The 19,367-nt window shown below is 47.6% G+C and overlaps 1 long non-coding RNA gene across 1 annotated transcript; it reads left to right on the forward strand.

Moving 5' to 3' along the window:
* Window positions 1-11,777: 11,777 nt before the first annotated feature.
* Window positions 11,778-15,915, forward strand: LOC116463325 (uncharacterized). Its single transcript, XR_004246655.2, has 4 exons — window positions 11,778-12,903; window positions 13,393-13,531; window positions 13,813-13,883; window positions 15,781-15,915. It is a non-coding gene; the product is annotated as an uncharacterized LOC116463325 (long non-coding RNA).
* The last annotated feature ends 3,452 nt before the right edge of the window (window positions 15,916-19,367 follow it).

Here is a 19,367-nt window from a genome sequence, read left to right on the forward strand (position 1 = left end):
CACGTCCTCGTATTCTCTCCTATTCTGCTCACTCAGGGGGTGGCGAGGATGTGCGGAGGGCCAGAGGGCAGCAAATATCTTTGATCAAACTAAAAGACTCTCTCCTCAAGTGATTCCCAGGATCTCACCCTCCTCAAATGCCCTCTCAGGTGTCCCCAGACCCCAGCCATTTGGAGGTATGGGTGACAACCCACCTTCCACTTGAGTCTCAGGGCCAGGGATGGTCCCTGCTAGGTAAAGGTTTTCTGAGTGGAGAAAAGAAGGAAAGGAGAAAAGAGTGGGATCTGAAAGACGACGGGGCCCTCTGCCTGGCAGGGGAAAGGTGGGCAAAGGCTGGTGCCCAGGTCTGTGCAGGTTGCGGTGGCTGGCTGGCACTGTCCCCAGGCGCGGCGCCAGCTCCACACAGGAGCAGCACTCAACCTTCCCTTTCTCTCTCGTGGGCCATCTTCTCCATGCCCATTCTCTTCTGAGCTCAGCTGACATTCACTCCTTAATCTTGTAAACGACTAGAAGAGAGAGTAAGCGGATGGAAGAGTACTAGGCACACATACAGCGAGGACAGCTATGAAAAGGGATGTGGGCTCAGCCCTGTGCATGCCAAGCCTGATCTCCCCGAGGCTTTTCCGGGAGCAAAACCTCCCTACACAGCTGAGCAGCTAGCCTGCTGGGAGTCATGGTAGGTGGAGAGGAGCCTCTTGGATCAGTTCAAATTTGGAACTTTCCTTAGTATCCCTGGAGAATAAACTGTTTCTGGAGTGTAAGGCCAAAGAAAACACCACCTATTTCATACAGCAGAGTTTCATCCCGTGGGTTGCACACCGTTAGTGGGTTGTGAAATCAACTTAGTGGTTTACTGCCAGCGTTGTAAAACAATAGATTAGAAACAAAAATCTCAGGGTATCACAAAAACGGTAAGTATTTTTTTCCCAGTATATATACATCTATCCATACCTATGCCTATACCTATATTATATCTAAATATCTCTGTGGGGAGGCAATGCAAAGTTTGTTAAATGTATTTCTTACTGTGATTTTGTGGTCAAGAAAGTTCAACTAACGTTAGCCTGGACAAACTCGTTGCTGATAGACTCATCTGGCCCTGGAGGAGCCAGAAAGAGCAAGCCCATGTGGAGAAAAGTCAGAACTGAGGCTCTGGCCCGTTTTGGCCTCATGGACCTGACAGCCCTTTTGGGCCCCTCCTGGAATTAGGCGAGCACCTCACTGGGCCTTGGGTGGGAAGGGCTGTTGTGGGAAACCTTCTTTAGAGGCCCCTACGCGTATTCTGGTTGTCTAAATGCCATGGCTCTTCACTGCTCTGGGTCCTCACGTTAGCTTCTGAATCGTGCAGATTGCTAAAAGAGAGCCCTGCAGAACTTGGGAGAACTGGATAGCGCTGAGGTAGAATGAGAAAACAGCGATTGGTCAGCAGACGTCAGCGGTCTTCTGGGGCGTGGTGCTGTTTGAGGTCGGGGCTGAGTACTTGCCCTTGCTAAAGCATGAAATCCAAGAGCCGCTGGAAGACTGAGAGGGGCCGGGCTTGGGGACCCTCTTCCTGGAAGATCATTAAGGAAAGCACAGGGGTCTGGGGAGAGGCAGGCCCTGCTGGATGCCTCAGAGCAGTCACCTCTGATAGCTGCAAGTTCTTTTCTTGTTCGAGAAAAAGAGTGCAAGGCTTTTTATCATTCATTGCCCGGATGCTCCACAAATCACCGAGGATTTGAGAATAGCATCCAGAATGCTGAGAGAGGAGAAAGAATATGAATGTGTGTGCACACACACAGGATGCTCCCGTGTGCCGCTGGGTGCCGGGGCACTGACTACCAGGGTGCACTGCTGAGGCCATTCATGGGTTGAGCTGGTAGGGGTGCTACAAGGGAGATGTCATTATTTTTTTTTTTTAACTAAGAAATTACAGAGTATCTAGCACACTGCCTGGAACATACTACGTGCTTAATTTAGAGGGGTGATTTTCCTAAAGATTTCAGAATGATTTGTGCTTGTTAATCACTGTGGAATCCAGGAAGAGTGCTGTTCAAAGGTATCTGTTCCTGTGGTGTGGGCAGCATGCAGAAATAACTGAAATTAGGATTCTCCTGTTAAAGGAAAGCTCCAGCTTTTAAAGCCCTCATTATTCTTTGCTTCTTTCAAAATTCCTTTTATCACCACTCCCGACCTCAGGTGATCTGCTCGACTCGGCCTCCCAAAGTGCTGGGATTACAGGCGTGGGCCACTGCGCCCAGCCCGATCATTCAATTTTCATAGTGTGGACTTGAGTCAGATTATTCTTCATGGACAAAGATTTCTGAGAAGGCTGGTTAGTATATAGCTGGAGAAATAAGACAACTCAGAAACCCTATTGGCTCTTTTAAACAAATTTTACTCTATTAAAATTGGAGACAAACATGTCTGTCATCTCTCACTTTGGTAGTAGAGAGTAAGGGCTGCCGTACTCAACCAGGGTACCTAATACACAGTTCGTGGTTCTCAAATTTTGCACTGATGTGCCCCTAGGACACTGCAGCAAGCTCACAGAACTGCCAAAGAATCTTTAAAAATTTTCAAAGTGGCAACAGTGGCATCTGTCAGATACCATGTGTTGAGTTGTTTGGACCTAACTATGTATTAACAGAACTACTAGTTATTTCTTTTAGCTTAGGGGCACTGCAAAGCATTACTGAGATCCCAAAGGATCCTGAATGGGGAATGTTTGGCAGGCTCTCCGGGGCTCAGTGCACCATCAGCAGGTTCACAACTGGATGGCCACGCAGAAGCACACCTGTGCACAGACATCTCTTCTGCACACCCACACCTTGGTCTTTGGCGAGCTCCTTTGGACTTGGCAGTTGCTGATTTGCTTCTTTGAAAAATGTGTGAGTTTGTCATGAATTTGGTCCTGATTCACAGTGTCCACCGTTCAGCACCAGAGGCAGCCATAACTCCTGCCTTTGGGGTAGGAGAGAGGTGGTTAGCTCAAAGGCTGTGAGATTTCAGCACTGGGCAAGCCTCCAAACTGACACCCAGGCTGGCAGAATTTGCCTCTAGAGCCATTGGGTAGTGGGTGGCCTCATCTTCTCCTTCCTGACTTTGTCCCCTTCTTCCTGGAAGGCCTCCAGCCCAGATCTCTGTTTACCCTTTCCCTCCCATCAGCTTTCCCCTGCAGGCCCTCATAGTGCTGATGTCACCTCTGCACCCCTCCCAGGTCTGTGTGCTCGGCTGCCTGTGGGCTTCGCGGCTCCACCGTTGCTCTCAACTGCCATCGGAATTTCCTCTCCTGAAGATTCTCAGCAGTTGGTGCCCAGGTTCTGCAGCCAGGTGGACTATGAGGCTCCAAGGCTGTCAGGATTCAGACCTTGCTGTGGGGACCTGGCAGCTAGTATACCAGAAATGCACAGTGAATATGTGATGAATCAACCTAATAGCTTAATTCCCAGCGAGAGTTTCAGGGCAGCCACAGCTGCGTGTGAGACCCCCAGTCACTGCTTCTCATTTTCCAGGGGCTCTCTCTGCTTTAGCTGAAGAAAAACCTGATGGGGGAGCCCAGGCAGGCCCAGCAGAGGGTGTCTGTGGCTGGGGGACATCGGCCCTCCCGTGGCCCTTCTCTTTCCTGCTGCTGTCTTCATTCTTTGGTAGTGCTCTCATGTCCTTCCAGGCAGGTGGCTGAGTGCATGCAGCCTACACAGATGGGGCAGGGCTGGGGGCCAGATTTAGGTGCTGGATTTAATCAATGTTTTTAACTTTGCATGGCAACAGGGAGAGGAGACTAATGTCTCCAAGGCTGAGGCGCACACCTCACCCTCTCACTCTTGGGGGCCAGGCCTCTGGCAGCCTCTGGCTCTACCTCGCAGAGCTGCTGGGCCCTTCTGTCCTGATGCCTTGCAGCGGGAGGTGGGAGGGACAGGGAGGGGAGCTGGAGGAAAGACTGCCCCACCTATGACATCCCCAGGCTCCCCAGTGTTGCCGCCTCTCCTGTATCAGCTCTTGAGACCATTTTAGAGGTGGAAAGAAACTGCTTTTTAGCACACAGAAAAATACCCTGGCCAGGTGGGATCTCGCTGGAGATGAGCCTATGGTTTAAGGCCTTTTAAGAATGGAGGTTCAGGACTCAGGGCCCTTCTGGCACTCTGTTCGCCAACCCCCCATGTTAGGTTTGGGCAGGCTTGGAGGGGATCTCCTGCCCGAAGACCCCCGGCCCCACTCTCCTGGTAGACCAAGGCCTTGCAGATCAACTCTGTGCCCCTGGGAAGAGAAGTAGAGCCTGGCCTGGGCTCCTTGCTGCGTTTGGCTGAGCCACAGGCAGAGGGACACACGGGAACAGCCCTGGGCACTGGGGTGTCCGGGACCCCAGCTACTACAGGGGCAAAGGAACATCTACGAACGGCTCCCACTGGGCCCGCCATGCTTTCAGACGCAAGAAATAGCTCCACTGCCTGGGCCAACGTTCTGCTGGTTCCTCCTTTGATGGTAGCAGTCAGGTCTTGTGCTAAGAGCCGGGCCTACAGGGATTTATTATCCAGAATGGCTGCTCTAGAGGGGCTGATAGTTGATTTGGAGAAAAAGCACACATGCATTAGTCACCTCAGTGTAACAGGGCTCTGTTCTGGCAGTGACGGGATCACAGAGGAGGGCTCCCCATCCAGGGCCCGTGTCCTTGAGAAGGTTTTGGAGCAGGGAGAGCCTGAGCTGAATCCTGATAAGAAAGCACTTAAGTCATGCCAGGAGTGGCATGTGGGGGAATCCAGGGGTGGGGTGGGTATGGGGACCCCAGCATGGGGAAGGCACTGACGTGTGACATAGCAAGGGTGAGGATGCTGGGGGAACTGAGTATTGAGGAAACAAGTGGATGGTAGGATTGCAGAAGGAGTGAGAGGCAAGGGGTGACAGGCTTGTTGGGCCTGGATTTTATTCTGTGAACTCTTCGGGGAAGAAGGACAGCCAGAGGGCCAGATGGGCATTTTGGATGGAGCTTGCTGGCTGCAGTGTGCAGGGGACAGACAGACCTAAGTGAAGTCAAGAGTTGGGGCACAAGAGGAGGCCACGGCAATGAATGAGGCAGGAGATGAAAAGCCCCAGTGAGGGTGGGAGAAGGGCAGGAGGGCTAGTGGGGAGGAGGGAAGCGGTTGCAGGTTCTGGGTGGGCTTGGGTAGATGCCACCAATTAAAAAAGGAACAGAGTTGGGAGGTGGGGCTGTTGATGACATTCGGTCTCTGTGGCCTCAAGGGAGACAGAAGTGGAGGTGTCTGTTGCTCCTGACCAGGCTGGGCGGTTGGATATCAACATTCACAGGCTTCCTAAACCAGAGTCCATGAGATAGCGCCGGAAGTGTGAGGGGTACAGTAGGCAAGGACATATTCTTGAGGATAGATTATAAGGGGCAGGTGGAGAAGACAGACAGGGGCAGAGGAGGCCGGGGCTGGAGGCCTGGGGAGTGTGAAGCTGCTGAAGGAGAGGGCTGTCTGTCACAGACTTTGGGGGTCTTCACCCACTCTCTCTTCTCCCACCAGTCTATGAACGGGTTGCTGAGGGGAGTGACCAGTCTTAAGGGCTGATGTTTTTCCCTCAGGTGCCTAACACTATGTTTGACATACACTTGGTGCTAAATTAATGTTAGTGAAATCCACTGAACACAAATGTGGCACAGAGGCCAGTGAGAGGAGGACTGGAAACACTGGTGGATTTGGCAATGGTCAGGGGGATGGTGTGCCATTCGGTAGACGAGTTTGGGGGACAGAAGCTAGACTTCAGCAGGCTGAGGAGGCAGTTTTTTGGGTGGAGTCGGGTGGGGATGATGAGGAAGTGGAAGACAGTGAGTGTCTCAATTCCTCATAAGAGTTTGTCTGAGACAGGAAGGAGAGAAAGTGCCAAGCTCACATTTTGCCACCAGAGCATTTTCTAAGAATTTAAAAGAACGTTGGTTGCTCCTCTTTCTCCTCGAAACACGGCATGTTCCTTGTAGCAAAGTTAGAAAAATACATATAAGAAGAAAAAAACTTCTGTAATTCCGTCCATTGGAAACATATCCTGTTCAATCTCATAGTAATTTCCTTCTGGACTTCTTCTGGCTTTGTGTTTTAGTAGAAATGGTATCACTCAGTGCATTATTTTGCAGCATATATGTTTCACTTAATAGTTCGTGAATACCTTTCTCTTGTCGATGCTACTCTTCTTCCAAAATACCCTTTAAACTTTTATTGACCTCTCTATCTCATATCTGGGATTCAAATGCTTCGAAAACCAACAGGTGCAAAAGCGCGTTCAGGGGAAGGTTGCCCCTTTTATTTTCTGCCTTGGAGCTCACTCTTTTTTGCTCCCTGGAGGCAACTGACACTCCTTTACAAGCAGCAAATTTAGTAGTTAGATCATATTCCATTGCATAAATGTTCCGATATGTATTTATTTTTTAATTTTTATTTTTTTTGAGACAGGGTCTCCCTCTCCAATATTTATTAAAATAGCTTTCTGTCTTGAATATTTGGATGTTACTGTTTTATTTTGCTATTATACATAAGGTTATGATGAATGTCCTTCTGGCTAAATCTTTGCATACAGACTTCATTTTGTTAGAATACATTTTTAGAAGCAGAATTTCTGGGTCAGAAGGCAGGACAAATTAAAATCCAATATCAGATTTTTACCTCCAAAACAAGCTGTATCGATTGACATCCCCTAGCAATGCACGAGAATGTTTGTATCCCCACCTAGGCCCTCCACCTGTGTTACTAAAATTCACTTCCTCAAACTGTGCCAACTTAGTGGGTGAAAGGTGCGTGTGAGGGCCTCTAATCCTCATTGTGAACTGCACTTTTAAAGGGTACAAGTAGCATCTTGGGGAAAAATAGGAGACTAGGTGATGGCTCCAGGGAGGTCAGCTCTGAGTCCCCAGGGTGGGCTGACCTGTGAGAAGAGCAGAGGAGACTATCTAGCGTGGCTTGAGGTGGCTGCATTGCAGTGGGTGCAAAGCCCAGGGACAGGATTCTTCATTTTTTCAGAAACTCCCAGGTGGAAGGGGGAGGGCCCCAGGCCATGAGAAGCAAGAAGGCCATGAACGATTCAGAACCTGAGGTCGAGGGACCATTGGCATGCAGGCAGGATTTTTGTTTTTCCCCCTCAAAGAGACTATGGTGATCTTTTTCTGACAACTTACTGGTGCACTAAAAGGGGTTCCTGGAATAGGGTTGGGGGTGCTGGTGGTGAATGCTCTTGGGTGATCAAAATGTGCCTCGCTCTTGAAGAGTTTGCCCCGTGCACAGGCTTGGGGTAGGAGCCTGTGTCCTTGTGTCCTCTGATACTGGGCTGTGCTGCTTGGGGAAGGGACAATAAAGACTGCTTTCATGCACCTAGCTGAGAGTGGGGCAAGGGACACCAAGGGTTCCCTTATTCATAAACCCCAGATTTTAGAAAGTTTGCACTGAAGGGTGAACCTGGACATTGGGAAGAGTAGGATATTCCCTCAACATTCACCTACGCTTTAGGTTTCTCTAAACAATTCTTGCTTTTACCACGTGAGCCTCAAGGGCCAACTCCTTCTGTTTGGGGTTTCTGCACTACTCTAGACAGGGCAAGTCTCTAGACGACTTAGTTTCTTAAAAACTGTAGGACAAAAAGGAGAAATAAACAAGATAATTTGACTTCCAATACGTAGTCACATGTCTTTGGGTTAGGGTTGCAAGATGTCTCCCTGGATTATTTCCAGTCTGACTCTCAAGTTTGGGAATCCAAATTTCGGCCCTACCCCTCAGAGGCACCTACAAGGAACATAAGCTTCCTTGACGTTCACCTTAGAGAGCTGGCACCAGAGTGAAATGGGCAGCTCCAGTCCACTTTCTGTGAATTTGGAGCCATACCTTGCTCTTACAGTTTGCTTGTCTCCCAGCTATTCTTTCCTGTTGATTATGCTTTTCAAATACGGTTTTATCCAAGGCATAGTTTTGGGCCCAGGTGACATTTCCCCATCCTGCACTCCAGATGGATTCTTCGTTAGCCTCTGCATTCATTCCCTAGGGCTGCTGTGAAAGATGACCACAAACTAGGTGGCTTAGAACAACAAAAATTTATTCTCTCCCAGTTCTGGAGGCCGTAAGTTTGAAACCAAGGTGCCAGCAGGGTTGGTTCCTTCTGGAGCCTATGAAGGAGGCTTCCAGTGGCTGCCAGCAATCCCGGCTGCTCCTTGGCTTTTAGACACGTGGCTCCAATGTCTGCTTCCATCATCACATAGCCTTCTTTTCTTCTTTGCATGTCTTCTCTTCTTAGGAAGACACCAGCCACTGGATTCAGAGTCTACCCCAATCCAGTATGACCACATCTGAAGTGGGAACATTAGCAAAGACTCCATTTCCAAATAAGGTTACATTCTGAGGTGCTGGGTGGACATGAATTATTTCGGGGCAACCATTCAGCCCATTGCGGTCTCTCTGCCTTCAGACTCCTTCTACCTGTCCATGCCACGGACCCTGTTGGAGTCATTTTTCTTAGACCTCATGCAGTGGAAGTGCCCCACCCCTGCTTTCAAGCCCTTCAAAGACTCCCCACTGCCAACAGAATAAAGTCTTACCTCTTTAGCTCAACTTATGAAGACTCACCATAGTCTGGCCCCTATGATCTTTTCTACATTCCATTTCTCCATTTCTCCTACACACTCCCTACCATCCCTGGGAAAGGTCTTCTATGTTGTTGAACACGCTGTGAATGCTCTTTTCTCCTGCCTCCTTCTGTCTGTTGCTGAGATGCTCTTTTTCTCGAACACCCGTGTCTTATATCTTTCCTTGTTCATGAGGACTTTTCTAGCCAGCCCATGTCAAAGGGCTCACCTGTCTCCACAGACCAACCCTAGCCCACGCAGCACACCATTCCTCAGTCTGTAGTGTGGCTGTCCTCTACTGGTGACATTTCCATTTTCCATTTCCATTTTACCCAGGGGCAAGCCTGTGTGCTATACTTCTTTGGGTCCTTGGTTTTGACAATGGTGTTTGGAACAGGTGGCTTCATGGTCAATGATTTTGTATGCTGCTGCTGGTGTGAGCATGCTGAATTGCTCCATGCCTGCAGCTCCCTCTAAAGCCGATGGAGAGCCCTGTGCTGAGATGAAATGGGGGGAAAGGAGAAATTTATTGCCACTTTGAGAGTCAAAGGCAGTGGTCTTTCCAAGGAAGAGTGAACTAGCAGAATCACTGCAGGAGAAGCAAATTCTGGAGGCTGGATGCCAAGAGGTGCTGTAGGAAAAGTTGTAAAGATATATGTGGGGGAAACCACTGCTCCCATGCTCCTTGGGAGACAATTGGCAAACAACATAGTTGGCAAAGGATAGGGACTGGGAGGGAAGTAAAAGAGGAGACAGAGTACAATGAACAGAATAGATGCCAATGGCCTTATCAGCTTTAACAGATGATCTGAAAACTTTAAAGTAACAAGGAAGTTTTTATTCCCATAATTGTTAGTGGTGTCTTTTGCTAGCTCCTCCGATGTGACAGTGATTGACCATTGGCAGCTGGGTCTTCAAACTCTATCTTAAAATGTTGCCTCTCTATGGGGACACATGAGGAACTTAGTTCTATCTGGACGTAGGTGTCTTCTAAGCTTTCTTGTGTTGTGTACTCTGTATTCTTTTTTTTTTTTTTGACTATGTCTCAGCTGCATCAAAGCCCCATTAACATTGCCTTTCGGGATCAAAAAGCAGTCCACCCGAGAAGAAAGAGTAGAGTTTTAGAGAACTGGGGTGAGAATTCTGGGCAGATGGCCAAGGTGTGGGCTCCAGGCTGAGCTCACTGACACATGACATTGTGTGTTTCAGGTACTGGGACAAGTTTCCAATGTCAAAATCTTTGAAGCCACCAGGGCCTTTTTTGTTTTTGTTTTTTGGCTGGATCTTGGCAGTACTCCTTCATATAGTAGTAGGTTCAGAAACTCAGGCTAAGGAAAGTATCCAGAAAAGATTGTCTGCCTCTGCAACAGTTTGTGGATAGCTTGTAATTGTAGTTCTGATCTTGTCAATCTGTCTTATAAATGTGTGGTCTCACCTGGCTAGATACAGAAAATACCTATCTTCTTATAGAAGCAGGCAATCCTCAACCCCATTAAAAAATTATGGTTTCTTGCACATTCCATCTAATAGGAATGCCAGTTTTCCTCCTGATATGTTGCCAGTCTGGCCATTTCAGCAGTCACTGTTCAGCACTAGAGGAGGAATTCAGTTAAAGTTCCTTTGTCAGTAAGTCTTCCACACAACATATTTGTTTCCAGGTCCTAATGGCAATTCCTCAGGATCTGGAAAAAAAAAAAAAAGGATCAACTCTCACGTTTGAGTTTGTCCCATTCATCTACATAAAGACTATCCATCAGTTTGAAGTGTCTTTTTGAGAATCAGAAAGGGGAGAAGATATAGGGGGCAAAGGATGTATTCTTTAAGATCCTGCTCTTAAGTAGTGATTCTTCTCTAGCACTCCTTATTTCTAGAATTTTCCAGCCATCTCTAACAAAAGCAAAGTACAAAGAGCATTTAATACAAAACAAAACGTGAAATTATCTTTTGATGGTTCAGTGTCATGGCTGTGACTTGGAATTTTTCACTACATTAAAAAAAAAAAAAAAGCCACATACCCAGGTAGTCTCTGCATCAAGTCTGATACCATTGCTCCGATGTTATGAGGCTGAAGCAGTTGTGGCTGATTGATGTCACTCTTCTAGCCATTTCCTATTTCTAGAGAGAGAGGCCGGGTTAATCCAACTCCAGTCTAACTTCGAAGGCATCAAGCATTCTAGGCAGTGTCTCCCGTGTTTCTTTTTCCAAGTGAATTCCTGGAGAGAAACAATGACGTCCATGTGTCTTTGCATCCCCAGGGACCAGCTCAGTAACGGGCACTTAAGAACACACTGAAAAAAATTGTTTTGTTTTTGAATGACAGCGATTTAAAAGTAGTAAGGTCCTCGTAAATATAGGACATCGTACTCGTGTTTCTCTTCTGAGCATGCAAATACTTGCAATGAGGTTGCACCGCAGACTCCACAGCCATTGTGGCACCTGGGGCTCTGTGACTTGGAGGCAGAGGAGATGGAATGCCAGCGAGAAGAGGGAGATTGTGGTGTGGATGTGAGGGATGAGGGTGCATTAGTTTCCTATGGCTGCTGTTACAAATTTACCGCAAGATAAATGAGTTAAAACAGTACAGATTTATTATCTCACAGTTCTGGAAGACAGAAGTTCAAACTACTGGCCAAGTTCAAAGTGTTGGCAACGCTGTGCTGCTCAGGAGGCTCTAGAGGAGATCCTTTTTCTTGCCTTTTCCTGTTTCTAGGGGCCACCTGCATCCTTCGGCTCATGGCCTCTTCCTCCATCTTAAAAGCCAACTTCTTCAAATCCGTCTCTAATTCTGACACTACTTCTCTTGCCTCCCTCTCTCACTTATAGGGGTCCCCGTGATGACAGTGAGCTCACCCTGATAATTGAGGCTAATCTCCCCATCTTAGGGTGAGCCTATTAGCAACCTAAATTCCACTGGCAACTTTAATACCCCCCTTGCCATGCACCGTGACATATTCACAGGTTCTGGGGAGGAGGGCATGAGCATCTTTGTCGGGGCATTGTTCTGTCCATCACAGAGAAGCACTCAGAGATGCTGGACTCCAGTGTCCTCATTCTACACTTGAGGAAGCTTGGGCTCAGAGGCTTTATGTTAATTCCGACAGTTTTCGCAACAGGAGGAGGAGAATGTCTGTCTAGGAGACCTAATCAAGACTCAGCAGGAGGCTGGTGGCTTCCTTTCCTTCCTTCCTTCCTTCCAGTTCTTCCTTTGCTTCCTTCCAGTTCTTCCTTCTACATATGGGGCCCGTCACATTCCCACTGACTCAGATGCTGAGGGGCCAGACTGAAGGGACAGTGGTCATTGCATCAAGTCAGAGAACGGATCTGACCCATCTAGTTCTTCCTTCTACATCTGCGCCTCATCCCATTTCCACTGACTTAGATGCCGAGGGGCCAGACTGAAGGGACAGTGGCCATTGCATCAAGTCAGAGAACGGATCTGACCCATCTAGTAGAAGCTTATTGTTTTGACAGAAGCACAAGCTCTTAGAGTTGCAGCTGCAGGATATGACCTATTGGGGACATTGAGCTCAGTGACCATGGGCCCTGAGAGTCTGAAATCCTGGAATTTCTCCCAAAACAAAGTCCATGTAGGGAGGTCAAAGTGTGAGTCTTACCAGGCTGGTTTATAACTGACTGACATTTGCTGCCTGGGCAGCTGCTGTGGGTGCCTGGAAACCCTACTGGACTAGGACTGGCCCCAGCAAAAAACAAGTGTTTCAGCTGCCCAGTGTCCTCTTGAGTGGATGCTGGTGATTCTGGTATGGAGCCCAGGTGTAAGGCAGCAGGTGGTCCAGAAGGCACCAGAAGAGGTCTCCTGTCAAGGTCAGGGCCAGAGAGGAAGGCACAGGGAACCTACTGCATGAGACTTCCGCTTGCAAAGAGCAACCCATGATGAGGAGGGAGGATGCCTGGGGGCATTGAGTCTCATCCATAAGGACACCTTTTCCAAGTTACTTCATTTTGTATAGCTGCACAGTCCCTCACCCTCACCACTGTACCAAGAGCTGGCAGCTGACAAGAATACATCTTCTGACTAAGATCCCTTCTGGGACCAAGGACACAAGGACCTAAGACCTTCTTGCCTGGAAAGTGAATTCCTCAGAACTCTGCGATGATGCCAGTCTTGGAGGAAGACGAGGTGTTGAGAGATAGCTGGGATCCCTGAGGAAGGCAGCCCCAGTCTCCGGTGGAGAATTACCAGGGACCCAAGCAGATGGTTGGTGGAAACGTCACCTCAGTATAGTACTATAGAGTTTCCTTTCACCCCCAGCGGCCGATGGTTTCCAGGGGCGAAGAGTGAAAATTGAAGCAAGGTGTCTACTGTCCAGGTGAGAGCCACATCCTATGGCTGAGGGCCTGGGGGCATTGGGGACCACCAAGAGTGAATACTTTTCCAATTAAGTGAAGTCTTCTGCACAATATTCCTGACAAATAGCTAATGTTCTCTGAGAGAGGCAGAGCTTCAGCCCGTGAAAGGGCGAGGGAACTTGTAGGAAGATGTATGTGAGTACAAATGTGAGGAGAACATGCTGAAGTAGCCCAGGGGCTCAGTTGAAGCTGAGGACTGGTGGTTCTGGTGGCTGTGCTGGGGGTGGGGGTGGCAGTGTGAGATGGAGGTGAGTGAGCAGGTTGGGTGAGAAAGAGGAAGAAACCTAGGCTCTTGTGTTTCTGAAGAGACCCCGTATTAAGGAAGAATGGGGGGAGTTTTCAGCCGGGGGGATATTTATTTTGTGGAAATGATCCCTAAGTGGGTAGGCCTAAAACCCTGCTGGCCCGGGGGAGAAGAGAAGCCTAATGCACTTTGTCTAAACCCACAGCTGCAGACAAGGAGGCAGGGCGCCTGCCACCCTCAAGGAAGAGTCAGTTCAGAAGCACAGCAGCTGCTGGAAACCCAGGAGGTTTCCAGTTCATTCCCGCTGGGACCTGGCAAGAGTTGCGCTGTCAAGGCTGCAAGAGGTGAGCCCCCTAGGGCACAGCGGAAAGGGCATCATGAAAAGGGGAGCCTGCCAGCTGCTGAACGGCTGGACAGGATGTTGTTCTGCGGCCACTTGGGGCTCTGATGCCTCTTAATTCTCTCAGAGGCTGGGCAGCAGCTGCCATGCATTTTGTTGGGACCTGGGCTCTCCTGCTAGGAGTTCCTGGGGGCAGGAAGGCTGCAAGTTGAGGTTTTCTTTTAGGAATTCATTGTTCATTTGGAAAATGTAAAACGACTCACCATGGCTCTTTCTTCTCTTGAGGCTCCGGATGGCTTCTGACATGTACAGACTGGAATAAGAGAACCTAGCAGAAATGGAAGCAGAGGCAAGAGGTAAGGCTTTGGGCCTGGAAGAAGACTGGGGGAGCAGCCTCTAAGAACTTCTTCCTGGTAAATAAGAAGGGAAGTGCTCTGGGGAGCTCATCCTAGAAGCTTATGCTTCCTGGGGAGTCTGGGGAAGAAGAGGCCCCTGAGTGACTGATGAGCTCATGTGTACTGGGCCAGGTTTGTGCTTCTTAGAGAGATCTTGGCCACCTCTCTGTGTTACTGTGAGAGGAATGAAAATAGAAATCCTTCAGGCTCTGGAGCAAGGACAGTCCCTAAAAATACATGGTCGGTCCAGCATTTCTGGAAGCTGGAGAAGACCTGGCTGAAAAATCCCAGCGGTCAGCATTGCATTATCAAGTTACTTCTGGTTTACTGGAAACCAAGAACTTAAGACAAAATTGAATCCATTTGTCTTAGTCAACTGAGGCTGCTATAACAAATACCATAGATTAGGTAGCTTAAAATCAACAGAAATTTCTTTCTCCCAGTTCTAGAGGCTGTGAGTCTGAGATCAGGGTGCCTGCATGATCGGGTTCTGGTGAGGGCTCTCTTATACTTTGCAGACTGCTAACATCTTGCATCCTCACATGATGGGGAAAGGGTGAGGGAGCTCTCTGGGATCCCTCATAAAAGGGCACTAATCCCATTCATGAGGGCTCTACCTTCATCACCTAATCACTTCCCAAAGGCCCCACATCCTAATACCATAACATCAGAGATTAAGCTTCAGTGTATGAATTCTGGGAAGGCACAAACATTCAGTCCATAGCACAGTTTCTAGGTTTCTGTCCGAAACCACCAGTTAGGTTTCTGATTTTAACCCAGTTAGCACAGGCTTTTGATAATGACTGCCAGGTAATGTGTTTGTGTTTGAAAATGTGGTGTGACATCTTTCTTTCTTTTTTTTTTTTCTGGAAACAAGGTCTGGCTCTGTCGCCCAGGCTGGAGTGCAGTGGTGTGATCATAACTCACTGCAGCCTCAAACTCCTGGGCTCAAGTGATTCTCCTGCTTCAGCCTCCTGAGTAGCTAGGCATGTGCCTCTATGCTTGGCTAATTAAAAAAAAAATGTAAAGAGATGGTTTCACTATGTTGCCAGAGCTGGTCTCAAACTCCTGGGCTTAAGGGCTCCTCCCTCCTTGGGCTCCCAAAGTGCTGGGACTACAGGCGCGAGCCACCATGCCTGGCCCATCATTATTTTAAAGTTATATGATATATCGAATTGACTTTTCTTCTAGAAGAATTTCAGTATGGTTTGTTAAGGTCTATAATGTAGCCTGTTACTACCTTAAACCTATGGTTTCACTTAGGAAGTGAAGTCGTCATTGTTGGACCTATTCTTTTGATTAACAGAGGTATGTGTGAAGGGCAGGAGAGGTCAATGGTTAAGGGCATAGACCACGGAGCCTTGCTTCTGGGGTGAGGGGGTCTCTATTTTGCCTCTTAAGTATGACTTGGGCAAGCTCCTTAGCTCTTCTGTCCCTTAGTTCCCTCATCTGCAAAATGGGGATAGAAATACTGTCTTCCTCATCAGGTTATTGTGAAGCTTGAATGAGTTAATAGATGTACAATATACTGAACAGTGGTTGGCCACAAATATTAGCTATTTTTATCTCTTATTTCACTTCTTAAAAATGTATTTCATTAATGTGGATTTTGCAATTATTTTTTGAAGAAAAATTTAGTTATTTTCCCGTTCTGATAGCATGCCTAGGAAACAAGATGGTTTCTGTTTTGGGACAGATGATTAGATGTTAGAAAATATAGTACATTGAAACAAAATCTTCCAGTATCACTAGGCTTAACCTAGTGTTAAGCCCTTTCCTTTTTACAACATTGCGGTCTCAGTAAATGGTTGATAAATAACTTCAGTACGTTCACCAAGTTATTTTTGGTTGTTTCTAGGTCTGGAGGCCAGGAAAATGTCAATGGAAAGCAGCTAGCATGAAGACCCCACAGTGTTCCTCCCTCTAGTAGTCTGGTATTATCTGGAGCTGAGATGCTCCCAATATGGTTGGGACATTTGTCCCCTCCAAATCTCATGTGAGAATTTGATCCCCTGTTTTGGGGATGGGGTCTAGTGGGAGGAGGTTGGGTCATTATGGGGGACCCCTCATGAATGGCTTGGTGCCCTGCTCACCAGGAATGTATGAGCTCTCTACTAGTTCACTGGAGAGCTGGTTGTTTAAAGAGCCTGGCATCTCCCCCACTTTCTCTCTTGTTCCCCCTTCTCACTGTGATATACCTTCTCCCCTTTGCCATCCATCATGAGTGGAAACTTCTTGAAGCCTTCACCTGAAGCAGATGCCAACACTATGCTTCCTGTACAGCCTGCCATACCATGAGCCAAAATAAACCTCTTTTCTTTGTAAATTACCCAGCCTCAAGTATTTATTTGTAACACTGCAAAGTGGACAAACACAGAAAATTGGTACTGAGGAGTGGGGCTTTTCTATAAAGATAGCTGAATATGTGGAAGCAGCTTTAGAAATGAGTAAATTGGCAGATATTGGAAGAATTTGGAGGGCTTAGAAGAAGACAGGAAGATGAGGGGAAATTTGAAATTGTCAACCAAAGGATGATGAGGTTCATAAATGTGGAAAGGAGAGCTGTATTTCTCATAAATGATTGCAGCCTGCAGGGTGGCCATTCTGAATGGCTGGGAAGCATAGCCTCTGGCCAGAAGCCAGAAACAGGCAGTTGGAGTGTCAGAAGAATAAAACAAGGATTTGTGCTGAATGAGGTGGCCAAATATATATTCAGCAAGCTATAGGAGGAGCCATGAATATTTACGAAAGAAGAAACACATGCACAGTTGACCTCCAAGCCCCTTCATGGTTTCCCATGTTAAAAAAATGGTAGTATTAGCAAGATGTGAGTGGGGAGTTTTTGGGCCTCTGACTTCAAAAGATGAAGCAGTGGACACAAAACCCCTCAGTCAGTGCACAGCCTTCCTAGACTGACCAGAACCTCTCAGTGGTTGGTGGTCTCTTATCAGGAGGGAATGCTAGTTGGTTGTTCTGTTGAAACTGCAAAAGGGAGGGACAGCATCAGGTGGGTGGTTGATCAGTGGTGAGGCGACTCTTTTGAAAGGGCTGGTTCCAACCCAAATGCTCACCAATGATAGACTGGATAAAGAAAATGTGGCACATATATACCATACTATGCAGCCATAAAAAAGAGTAAGTTCATGTCCTTTGCAGGGACGTGGATGAAGCTGGAAACCATCATCCTCAGCAAACTAACACAGGAACAGAAAACCAAACACCACATGTTCTCAAAAGTGGGAGCTGAGCAATGAGAACACATGGACACAGGGAGAGGAACATAACACACTGGGGCCTGTTGTGGGGTGAGGGAGGGAGAGCATTAGGACAAATGCCTGAAAACCTAGATGTCAGGTTGATAGGTGCAGCAAACCACCATGGCACATGTATACCTATGTAACAAACCTGCACATTCAGCACATGCATCCCAGAACTTAAAGTAAAATAAAATAATTTTAAAAAAGAGAAAGGGCTGGTTCCTGCTTAGCCTTTAGAGAAGAAAGCCTAGTGGTGGTCAGCAAGGGACGGGCTGTAACGAGGCATGTTTGACCTCCCATTGCATCAGGGCTGGGACTCAGTTTTAAGGTTTCTTTGGGGTCCCCTTGGCCAAGAGGGGGGTCCATTCAGTAGTCTGGGTGGGGGAAGGGCTTAGGGTTTCATTTTTATTTCTCAGAATGTATTGGAGACTGGTTAAATGATTATGACCAAAATGCTGATAGAAATATGGGCAGTGAAGGCCAGGTTGATGAGGTCTCACATGAAAATGAGGAACTTATTGGGAGCTGGAGCACAGGTCAACCTTGTTACACCTTAGCAAAGAATTTGGCTGCATTGTGCCAATGTCTTAGGGCTTTGTAGAAGGCTGAGCTTCAGAGTGATGACTTAGGGTATCTGGAGGAAAAAAAATTTCTATGCAGCAAAGTATTCAAGAAGTAGCAAGCCTGCTTCTACCAATCTAAGATCCGATATGGGGAAAAGGAATGACTTAAAGTTGGGACTTACAATTTAAAGGGAAGTAGAGTGTAAAAATTTGGAAAATCTGCAGCCTGTCTCATGGTGGAGAAGGAAAGAACATTTCAGGAGAGAAACCCAAAGGATAAGAATCCAAGAGGCATGAGGAACAACCTCTTGCTAGAGAGATTAGCATGACTGAAAGGGAAGCAGGTGCTACTAGTCAAGACAATGGGAAAAAGGCCTCAAAGGCACTTTAGAAATCTTCCAGGCTGCTCCTCTCATCGCAAGCCCAGAGGCCTAAGAGGACAGACTGGTTTCAGGGACGAGGCCAGGGGCATTGCTACTCGGTGCTGCCTTGGGGTGCTGCTTCCCTTATCCCAGCCAGAGGATGGGAACATCCCAGGTTAGTTACAAGGGAAAATGTGGGGTTGGAGTCCCCACACAGAGCCCCGACCAGGGCACTACCTAGTGGAGCAGCGGGAATGAGGCCACTGCCCTCCAGACTCCAGAATGGTAGAACCGCTAGCAACTTGCACCTTAGCCTAGAAAAGCCACAGTTACTCAGCTCCAACCCATGAGAGCAAGAACAGCAGCTGCACATCGCAAAGCAGGCGCAGAGGCAGGGCTGCCTAAGCCCTTGCAAGCCCATCCCACACAACCGTGTATCCAGGATTTGGGACATGGGGTCAAGGGAGATTATATTGAAGCTTTAAGATGTATTGTCGTCCCTGCTGGTTTTCAGACTTGCATGGGACTTGTTGCCTCTTTCTTGTGGCCAATTTCTCTCTTTTGGGATGGGAATATTCACTCAATGTCTGTGTCACCATTGTATCAATATATTGGGCGTAAACGACTTGTTTTTGATCTCACAGGCTCATAGGAGGAAGGAACTTGCCTTGAGTCTCTGATGAGACTTTGGACTTTTGAGTTGATGCTGGAATGAGTTAGAACTTTTGGAGACTATTGGGGAAGGATGAATGTATTTTCCAATGTGAGAAGGATATGAATCTGGGGGGCCAGGAATGGAATAGTATAGTTTGGATTTTTGTCCCCTCCAAATCACATGTTGAAATCTGATCCCTCATGTTGGAGGTGGGGCCTGGTGGGAGGTGTTTGGGTCATGGGGTGAATCCTCCATGAATGGCTTGGTGACCTCCTCATGGTAGTGAGTGAGTTCTAACTCCATTAATTCATGTGATAGTTGGTTGTTTAAAGAGGCTGAACCTCCTCCCTTCTCTCTTGCTCCCTCTCTCACCATATGACACACCTGCTCGCCCTTTACCTTCCACCACAAATGGTAGCTTCCTGAGGCCTCAGCAGAAGCAGATGCTGGCACTGTGCTTCTTATATGGTCTGCAGAATGGTGACCCAAATAAACTTCTTTTCTTTATACACTGCCCAGCCCCAGGTATTCCTTTATGGCAATGCAAAATGAACTAACACACTGGGGTTTTTTTTGTTTTTTGTTTTTTTTGAGACAGAGTCTTGCTC

Source organism: Hylobates moloch, unplaced genomic scaffold, assembly GCF_009828535.3.
Source record: "Hylobates moloch isolate HMO894 unplaced genomic scaffold, HMol_V3 SCAFFOLD_33, whole genome shotgun sequence".
In the NCBI taxonomy this organism is placed as follows: domain Eukaryota; kingdom Metazoa; phylum Chordata; class Mammalia; order Primates; family Hylobatidae; genus Hylobates; species Hylobates moloch.